Source organism: Equus przewalskii, chromosome 1, assembly GCF_037783145.1.
Source record: "Equus przewalskii isolate Varuska chromosome 1, EquPr2, whole genome shotgun sequence".
NCBI lineage: Eukaryota > Metazoa > Chordata > Mammalia > Perissodactyla > Equidae > Equus > Equus przewalskii.
The window spans coordinates 133,623,221-133,634,367 of record NC_091831.1 but is presented as its reverse complement, the minus strand read 5'-3'; positions in this window follow the sequence as shown (position 1 = coordinate 133,634,367).

Here is an 11,147-nt window from a genome sequence, read left to right as displayed (position 1 = left end):
GCCATTGTTCTGATCTGGTCCAGGTGTGCTGACACAGACCCTAGTGGGCACCATTGAGGTTCTTCCCTAGGCCTCTTAGCCCAGGGGTCTGCCACACCCACTAGAGCACAGATTTAATCCAGTTCAGCCAGGGCAGGCAGCCCACTGTAGGGACTGGCCCCACCTAACATCAAGCCCTCAGGCTACTTTTCAGCCTGCATTGACTTGGTGCCTTGATGCTTTACAGGCAGGCAAGTGTGTCTGCCTCTGTGGGGCAGGGCCTGTGTGAGGACAGGTGAACTGTGAGGGGCATCGGTGGAGAGGTGGGGGCATCTGCAGTGCGGCATCGGGGTATGCTCCAGGGGGTTGAGAAGTGTGCACAGACCAGGATTGTGTTGACGGTGTGTGTTGTCCTGTGGAGGGTGAGGATTATCAGTGGGCAGAAGACCTGTGCTTCACAAATAGCCATAAAAAGGATCAGCCCCACCTTCCAAAACCTGAAACAATTGAGTCCTTCTGTGCCTAGGGCCAGCCCCACTCAGCTGCACTCCTAAGAGAACTGACAACAGCCTTGTAGGCCTGAGGTCTATCACACCTGTAAGCCCCTGAGCCTAGCGACCAGCTACACTGGATACCAACCCAATTAAGAGGAAAACTGCAATAGGAGTCTCCTGATAGACTTTGTAGCCAATGGTGCTGAGGCTCCCCAAACCGGATTTACAAACAGCTGGTCAGGGAAGGAAAGACTAGACTCCCTGGGTACCCGCAGTAAGAGCAACCCTGCCACATCAGAAAGACACAAGTAGCCCACAAAAGGGTCACTCCTGGATCATTTGGGCTGGTGATGACAGGGAAGCACACTGCTGGGCCTCATAAGGCATCTCATACATAAGGCCACTTCTCCAAGATCAGGAGACATAGCAGACTCACCTAATACATAGAAACAAGCACAGAGAAAGAGGCATAATGAGGAGACAAAGGAATACTTTCTAAGCAAGGGAACAGGACAAAACCCCAGAGAAAGGACTAAATGAAACAGAAACAAGCAACTTACTCAACAAAGAGTTTGAACAAAATATCATAAGGATGCTTACAGATATTGGGAGAAGACTGGATGAACACAGTGAGCTCATCAGCAAAGACCTGGTGATATAAAAAAGAACCAATCAGAAATGAAGAATATAATAGTGGAAATGAAAAATTCACTAGAGGGACTCAATAGCTGAGTAGAGGATACAGAACGGATCAGCGAGCTAGAGGAAAGACTAGTGGAAATCACCCAAGCTGAACAGAAAAAAGAAAAAAGAATTAGACAGAATGAGAACAGTCTAAGGGAACTCTGGGACAATATCAAGCATCCTAACATTTGGATTGTAGGTGTCCCAGAAGAAGAAGAGAGAGAAAAAGGAGCAGAAAATTTATTTGAAGAAATAATAGATGAAAATTTTCCTAATCTAAGGAAGGAAACAGACATCCAAGTACAGGAAGCACAGAGAGCTCCAAACAAGAGAAGTCCAAAGAGGCCCACACCAAGACACATTATAATTAAAATGTCCAAAATTAAAGATAAATTCCTAAAAGCAGCAAGAGAAAGGCCGCAAGAGACATACAAAGGAAAGCCCATAAGGCTATCAGCAGACTTCTCAGCCGAGACCCCACAGGTGAGAAAAGAATGGTACAATGTATTTAAAGTGCTAGAAGGAAAAAACCTACAGCCGAGAATACTCTATCCATCAAGGTTGTCATTCAGAATGGAAGGAGAGATAAAGAGCTTTCCAGACAAGCAAAAATTAAAGGAGTTTATCACCAAGAAACCAGTTCTACAAGAAATGCTGAAGGGACTTTTTAAGTGGGAAAGTGATGACCACACATAGAGATTTAAAAATTATCAAAAAGAAAAAAAACAAAAACAGTCAATAAAATCACTTGTAAAGGTAAAAATATAGTAAAGGTTGCAGATCAACTACCTGTGAAGGTAATATGAAGGTTAAAGACAAATGTACTAAAATCACCTATTTCAATGATAAGAGTGTAGTGGATAGACACACACTAAACAAGAGACTATATATGGTTTCAAAAACATAAAATGTGGGAGGAAGGGAGTGAAAAAGTAGAGCTTTTAGAAAGAAGTCAAGCTAAAGAGTCTATCAACTCGATATAGACTGTTATATACATAGAATATTAAATAGGATCCTCATGGTAATCACAAATCAGAAACCTATAATAAGTAAGCAAAAAAGTAAGACAAAAGAAATCAAACATATTACTAAAGATAGCCATCAAACCACAAGGGAAGAGAGCAAGAGAAAAAGAAAGGAACAGAGAAGAACTACTAAAACACTCAGGAAAAAAAGTGACAAAATGGCAATAAATACATATTTATTAATAGCTACTTTAAACATCAATGGACTAAATGCTCCAATCAAATGCCGTAGGGTGGCCAATTGGATAAAAAAACAAGACCCATGTATATGCTGCATACAAGAGACACACTTCAGACCTAAAGACACTCACAAACTGAAAGTGAAAAGATGGGAAAAGATATTCCATGCAAATGGCAAAGAAAAGAAAGCGGGGGTAGCAATACTTATATCAGACAAAATAGACTTTAAAACAAAAACTGTAACAAGAGACAAAGATGGGCACTACATAATGATAAAGGGAACAATCCAACAAGAAGATATAACACTTGTAAATATCTATGCAACCAACATAGGAGCATCAAAATATATAAAGCAATTATTAACAAAAAAAGGAAGGGCCAATCTTCCTCACTCCCCCCCCCCACCACCACCACCAAAAACATTAGATATTGTAGAGGAATTTCTAGTAGTCGTAGTTTAAATGGTACTGGATTAAGCAAAGGTCAAACTTTGGCTTTCCTGATGTAAATCAGCAGTGAGCCCTCAGGTAACTCAAAGATCTGACAGTGTAAAATTGATCAAAAGAGTTGTAATCTCTCTTGGGGGAGAATTCTACTCTAGGTCAGGAGAAGCAGAGTCCCCAAGGAAGTGATGGCCAGTAAGTGCCTAAATTGACAACAGTGTCAGCAGCATGGAGACAGGGCTTTAAAGCACACACAGTGCCAGTGGGGGAAGTAGTGATGAGGACAAGAGGATGAAGCTACCTCCACACCCGCTGGAGGATAGAGGCAGAGAGCTCTCAGTCTCCCAAAGTGGGTGGGGTCACATATCTTTGTCATTGTGCCCAAGCAGGCATGGTATAGACAAACAAATGAGCTTAACTATGCCTCCTTATTAATTCCACACCTTGATCTTAGTCCTGCCTTTGGAGCAGTACAAAATGCATCTACTTTGTCTTCCGCATCAAGACCCTTTAAATATTCAAAGATAATTATCATGTCCCACTCCATTCTTTTCTCCAGAATAAAGCTGGGCAGTTTCTTGAACTCTTTCTCCTCTCCAGGTCACCATCCTCTGCAGGCACTTTAATTTTTCCAATCCCTAGTTCAATCCCTCTTCTCTTTGAGTTCATACTGGAGAGATATTGCCGGCCTTCAGTTTAGTCTCCAAACATGGTTCAATTTTAAGAGTTTGTCTATTTGTTTTATTATTTATTTATGCTATAAATCTAAGTGTTTTGGGACCTTGACATAAGCTCTACTCAATTCAATTAATTGTCTCTCTCTATGTTGATGATATTTGGGTGGCTACTTAAGGGGGATCGATGCAAACAGTTTAGAAACTTGTTTCTTGGGTCAGAGGTGGAATTTCCTCTAAGGTGTAAGAACATGGATCTTGGTCAAAAATAAGAATTTGTGCCTGCATTAAATTGGCATGAACCTACTCTTCTTTATTTGAAATTTAAAATGGATGGGTTTTTTTCCCAGAAGTACTGTGTGTCTCCTAATCCTCTGATCTATTGGTATTCTGGCATACTCGTTTATTCAGTCTCAAGAATTAAAGAAGAAGCCAAAAACTTGAAGTGGAGGGCTAGAAATGTGAATGGTTTACCTTCTTTAAGATAATTCAAAAGTATGGTATGAGAGACTCAAAAGCATGTGCTGGCAAGTTCTTCTTGGAACAATAGGCATTTTTCAAAGTTGTAAAATTGGCAGGAATATTTTGGAAGTAAACTGATTTTTTAAAAAGTTTATTAGAATGCTAATCAAAATTCTCAATACACATCAACCTGAAAAGGTTGAGCCCAATAATAAGTTTAGACACTTTTTTTTATTGAAAAGGCTGGTACGATTCTCTTATTGTCTGCACACAAAGATATCCTTCTCTCTTAGGTCCCCAAAGGGGACCACTTTTGCATACCTCATATTCGTTTAGCCAGAATGAATACTTTCTACAATAACCAGATTTGGCATCTATTAGTAATAGGCTTCTTAAAATAATTAGGCAGCATTAGGGAGCCATTAGCAAAATGATTGAGTTTAAGACATTGTCCAAGTCAATAATAATAAATTCCTGACTTCACCTCCATGCAAAAGTCTGTAGTGACTTCCTAGCATGGTACCTTGGAATGGAGATTCCTCCTTGTCTTCCATAGGCCTTCTCTGCAGTAAGTCTCAGAAAGGAATGCATTAGAAGGCCAGCTGTCCTGAGTGCTACTTTAATTCTGACAGGGGAATTATCAAGATTATACACTATATACTCTGTGTGGCTGCAGAAGGTAATAATAAATAGCTAGTAGGTACCCAGGACTTACCATGTTCTGGGCATTGCTTTAAGTCCTTTACCTCAAATTATTTAATTATTCTTCATCTTGTACTTTCCCTGTCCCAACCCTGGAATCAACTGTTTCTTAAAGGAGCCTAGTTCCTATTAGTGGAGACTGGTATTTAGAAACCAAGATCTGGGCACTAGAAGTGCTCATTGGTACTGGGGTGTTGCTGCTCTAGGGCATTCTCAGTGAACTGAGTGGGGAAACACTCAAGTGTACACACACACACACACACACGTGCATGCATATACATACATTTAAATCTATATTTTCATGTGTATCTTTACCAATATGTCCAATTCCAATCTAACACCACAAAGTTCATTCTAGTTTTCTGCCATTTCCAATTTGTAACTTCATCTATCAGTGAAAAATCTATCTCTTATTATCTCTAATTTACTTACTTATTTGGTCAATCCCCCTGTATGTAACCAACTTCCCGTTGCTGCCCTCACCCCACCCCCATGTGGGTGCCATCCTTGGCTTGATCAGGCTCCAATCTTTGTTCTGGATGCCCTTTTGCATCAACGCCTTCCTCAACCCAGTCAAGCTCTCAGGTCCCATGCTAGATCTCCTTCCTAGGCGAAACACCCCTCACTCTGCTTGAGCTTTAAAACCCTACACCAGGTCACCTTTCTTCACAGATGCCTTCCTCACCCCACATAGGCTACCACCCTATGCCCTGCCTGGATGCCCTCCTTATCCTGATCAGGCTCCAACATCTTGCCTGGCATCATCTAATGGCTTTAGGACTGACATTTTCCCTTCCATGAAAAGCGAGAAAACAAGAAGGAAGGAAAGGGAAGGAGAGGAGAACTATCTGCAATAGCTTCTTTACTTTTCTTGACACCTGCTCATGTCTCCTAACAATCTGTTCTCCTTCAGAGCAGAACGCTTTTCTATTATGATCATTGCTGTGCCGCAGTGTCTAGTTCCTGGCACATAGTAAATGCTCACTTAATATCGAATGAATGAATGGATGCCATTACTTGATAATGATGGAAACAACAGGGCTAAAAGAGTGATAGAATTTGTTCTTTCTACTGAGAGTATGGAGGTAAACTGACTCTTTTGTGGATTAAGTAAGCCCTTGAGGTTTAGGGACAAATTAGAAGGCACTGAGAAGACTTTAAGTGTGAGTTACTGGACTGATTGCTAATGGAAGCAATAGATTGACTATAACTTTAAAGAAATACATTTTTATTTATTAATTCATCCTCTGAATTAAATATAAAATGGAAGATAATAAAATTAGGTTTTTGGCTATATTGTTGAACAAGTTTTTGTTGATGGCTAATTGAATGCTTTGTATTTCTTTCCCTAAATTAAAAAACTGGTTTCATTTGCTTTTTTCTTATTAGTGATCCACAGTTAATATGTCAGTAGATTCTTTAAAAAACGAACCTCCTCCATGCTTGTAATAGGGCTTCAGATTAATCACAGCAAAATTGAATAGGAAATTTTGAAAAACTCCTAAGGCACCCTGACATCTTATCTAGGTGCTGTGCAAAATAAATCAAAGCCTAAATAAATCCTGCCAATATTCACCATGCAAGTAGCATTACCAGAAATACAAGGTTCAAAACTAAACAGAAAGGCAAAGGGACAATTTATGTACTTAGCTGTCCAGCTGAATGTTTTTTCCATAGAAAAACAGCAGGTGGAACCAAAAGTAACATCTTATTGCTGTTAAAGTCACTCTATCCAATACAAAACTTAGCACGTCAAAAATTCATGAACATCTTTGAATCTGGGTAAAGGACAAAAATTGTTAGACATTTTTAAAAGTTAACAGCTTAGCCTTGGGCTAATTTGACACACTTAACAGCAACTTTATAAGAGCCCAGTTAGTAAGAATGGATTATTCGATGATAATAGTAAATGCTCAGTGCTAGGCACTTTACGTGTAAAATTGTCACAGCATCCCTGTGAGGTGGATATTGGAATTATCTCCATTTTACAGACAAGGAAACTGAGGCACAGAAAGTATAAGTTACTTGCCCAAAGTCACACAACTGCTAAGTAGTGGAGATGGGATTTGAACTCACAAGGCCAATCTCTAGAATCTGCTCTCTTAATCATTTCACTTTTAATTTGCTATCCAGGAAGAATGACCCTTTACAAAAACAACCACTGCTGCCACCACCAGCACAATAGCATCTCAGCATAGCGAGATGGTTTTGGGATCTGCTGGCCCTGAATTCAAGCTGCTTACTAACTCAGTGTCTTTGGGCAAATTACACCAACTCTCTAAGCATTGGCTTTTAGGAAGATTCAATGACAACATGTACAAAGCAGTTAGCACAAGATAAGTAATCAAAGAATGTTTGCTATTAGAAGCAGAAATGGAAAGACCTCAAGTTTTTAATCTAAGCATTCATCTCACAAATGTGCAAACTCAAGCTCAAAGAGGTGAAAACTATTCTTAAGGCTTCATGGTTTGTTACGTTTCTCATCTGTTCATTCTCACAGGTCTTCATACATTCACTCATTGAACAAACACACGTTAAACATTTATTTTTTTACAATTAAAAAAAGGCTCAAGTACAGAAAACTACTCAAAAAAAGTGGGGCACACTTTTTAAACCATTACCCAGGTCAGGAAATAGAAGCTTTGCAGCCACCCCAGTGGCCCCTCCAGGTGCCCCATCCTGATGACACCCTGCCCCTCTCTCCATCCTGGACTTTTAGAAGTAATTCCTTCCTTGTGTTAATTTTTGATTTTGTGACTCAAATATACATTCCTAGATACTACCATGTAATCCTGCCCATTTGTTTTAACTTGATGCATCTTTTGGTCTCTTTTTATCTACAGATTCCCCATCAGTTCCTTTCTTTTCCATATAATTTATCTGTTGAAGAACCTGGGTCATTCAAGCTGCACAGTTTCCCAAAGTCTGGATTTTGCTGATCACATCCTCACCATGCAGTTCAGCTTGTTTCTCTGTCCTCTCTGTTTTCTGCAAATTGGCAGCTAGATCCAGAGACCGGATCAGATGCAAGTTTAATCTCTTTGGCAAAACAATGACATTGTGTTCTTTCATGAAGAGGCACATGATATCCAGGATTTATTCTTATTTCCATGCTAGCAGCTGTTGTTCCTCAGTGCCTAGATCCATTAATTAATTAGGGGTCACACAGCAATGGTGTTCTATCACTTTGTTTCATGTGTTAACTAGAATAAGTTTATAGGCAGACATTTCACCTCATTTATTATTTATCCAGTGGTATAGTTTATATAGGTGAGGAGGATAAATTCTTGGCTTTTTTTTTCCTTTTATTTATCCAGGTTTAAAGGTAATGAATTAATTCAGAAGATGACAAATTAGTTTTTTAAACATATTTGATAGAGTTTAATCCATTGCACTTCTTATCTTTACTAAGGCTCAAATTATCCAATCTTTGCCAGTGGGCACCATCTCAAGTTTACTTCTAAGTCGTTCTGATAAATTCTAGGACTCGGACAGCATCCTTGCTTTCTGGTGTGTCAGGATGCTCTATGCTTCTCCGGTACATTTCCCGTCCCAGATCTGGAATCAGCCACTTCTCTAAGAAGCATTTATTTCTTTAAATGGAGAAAAGTTTTTCAAAACCTCATTCCTAATAAGTTGGTCATCATTTCCAGGCTTTTTCAGTAAGTAGAGTATATATATATATATGCTCTCTCTCACTCTCTCTATACTTATATATACTCTCTCTCTGTCTACACACACACACACACACACACACACACATACATACTGATATTTCCAATTCAGATTCAGGACTGCAGAATTTTTACTTAACTCTTTTATATTGAATCTGTACCTCCTTTCTTCCACACTGAGAATCTTGGTTTTCAATGACATAGGGGATGATAGAATTAGAATTACAGTATCCCATAACCACTCATTTGTTTTATCTCCACTTACAATACTATAGCCTACTATACTATATACTATTATATATATATATATACACACACACACATATGTATATATATATATAGTATACTGTAGTATGACCACTACCAATTATGGTTGCTGAAAATAGTTACAAAATATTGGTGGGCAAATACTGTCACCATTCTTCGCCCATTTTTATGATTATACCATATATATGTTATACATTGTAATATCATATATCCATTACATACTGTCATTTCTTCCTTTTAACCCTTGTTACCCTTAGTTCTGTAGGAACTATATATTTGATGCTTACCACCAGTCTTCATGCTGGTGTGTCCATAATTACCTTGGTTGTCTGAAAAGCTTGTTCTCATGAAGGGCTCATGGGAACACTGTTTCCTGAGTTCTTGCATATTATATAATGTGTTCTTTATACCTTAAGGTCAGTTTTATTAAGGCCATAAAATCCTTGGTTCACACTTGCTTTCCTTTGGTGTCTTAAATGTTCGTCCATTTCTTCCTGGCATTAAGCATTGCCGTTGGAAAAGTCTGATGATAATTGCATTTTATTCCCTTAAAAGTAACATGCAATTTTAAAATCTTTTTTGGGGACATAATTTTAGACTTACAGAAAAGTTACAACAATAGCGCAGAGAGTCTCCACATAGGCTTCACTTAGCTTCCTCTGATGGTAACATCTTGCATACCAGAGTTTAATTACGGAAACTTGGAAGTGGACACTAATACTATATCATTAACTAATCTACAGACCTTGTTTGAATCATGGTAGTTTGCCCTCTAATGCCTTTTCTGGCCCAGGATCCAGTTCAGAATCCCACATTGCATTTACTTGTCTTATCTCCTTTTTCTCCTCCAATCTAGGATTGTCCATCACACTTTCTTTCATGTTTTTCATGACCTTGACACTTTGGAAGAGAAATGGTTAGTTGTTTTATAGAGTGTACCTCAATTTGAGCTTGCCTAATGACTTCTCAACCTAAACTGAGATTACGCATTTTTGGTAAGAATACCAGAGAAGTGATGTTGTGTTCTCAGGGCTTTCCATCAGGGAATACGAGACGTCAGTGTCTTATTACTGGTGATGTTGACTTTGATCATTGATTCAAGTGGTTAATCAAATGTCTCCATGTAGAGTTACCATCTTGTTTGTAATAAATGAGCGTCTCTTTTCCCTATAGTAATTTCGTGTGGGATTTGACCTTGATAGTTTTCCACTGCTAATTTTTATGTGAGTTCAGTATTCCAGTTTCCTTTTCCCAAATTTTTAGGAGAAAGCTTGGTTCAGATGTTCAGGTAGCTCTTCCGTTGTTTCCAGTTGGTGTTACAGATACGGAGGTTTGCTTTCTGAGGTACTGACTGTGCTCCCCTCCCCCATTTTTATCTGGACCTTCTTTATCCTTCATCTCCATTTTGATTTCACTCCCACTGGAAATCAGATTGGGAGTCACACATCAAACCAGAAGGGAGCTCTAGAGGGTCAGATTGGAGAGCTTATGAGGGTCTACGTCCCTCCAGCCCCTTTGGGCCTTACTGTGAGCCCCTTGCACCCACCTGCTATTAAGATGGTCGGAGCTCTCTCAGTGTCAGCTGGTGCTTCCACATTGGCCCCCATGTACTATCCGGTGAAAACCTGCTGGCTGTTTGAGGGTTTTGGGGTTATCAGCTCTGTAAGATGCTTTCCTGCTTCTTTCTGCTTTCCCCTTTGCAGAAGCCAATAGAACTCATGCTTTGTAGCTGTTGGTGGTTTGTTCTCACCTGTTTGCAGTTTGGAAGTCATGGGGAGACCTTGTCACTTACTTTTATTATAACTGTTGATCATGGATTTTTGGTTCTGCTATATAGTCACTCTCTCTGTTTTTATGTGATGAATTGGGAAGTTAAAATCTATGCTGCCACAGCTATTTTAAATGTGCTAGATTTGGTGCCAGGGTCCCAAGAAAGGGTAGGTATCAGGAGGAATAAGTTGCAGCTTCTATTATCAAAGAGCTCACAGTTCAATAAAGGAGACAGAGAAGCCAGCAATGATTAGGATGTGTTGTGCTGATGGCTCTGGGCACATGTACTACATGTGCAAGAAGAGAGTGGCCTAACCTTGTGGGGTAGTGGGGAGGAGATCAGTGACTACCTTCTGGAGGAGGTAACATTAGAGCTGAGCTTTGAAGGACAATTGGAAGTTAACTAGGATGATGGAGTCAGGGAAGCTGTTCCACGCCAAGGAAATCGCACGAACAAAGGCTTGGAAGCTGGAGATGCCATGGCTTGGTGGGTACCACACGTTAAGCTACAGATGTATAGGAACAGATAGCAGGATTCTTAGAGGAAATGATGAGATACAAGCCTAGAACAAGAAGTGGGGCTAGTTCGTGAAGGCTGAGGTTGTAAGCTGTGGGAAAGGATTAAGCGGGATAGGCATCACTTACAGACAGAAGAGAGCCACATGTAATTGTTTCACAGTCTGCCCTGCTCTGCCTTGTTGCTCAGAGAAAGCACTCCAACTCTTACCCCACCCCTGACCTCTACCCACATCTTCCATGTCTAAATAAATGAGTCCCTCTGGTCCCTACTAAT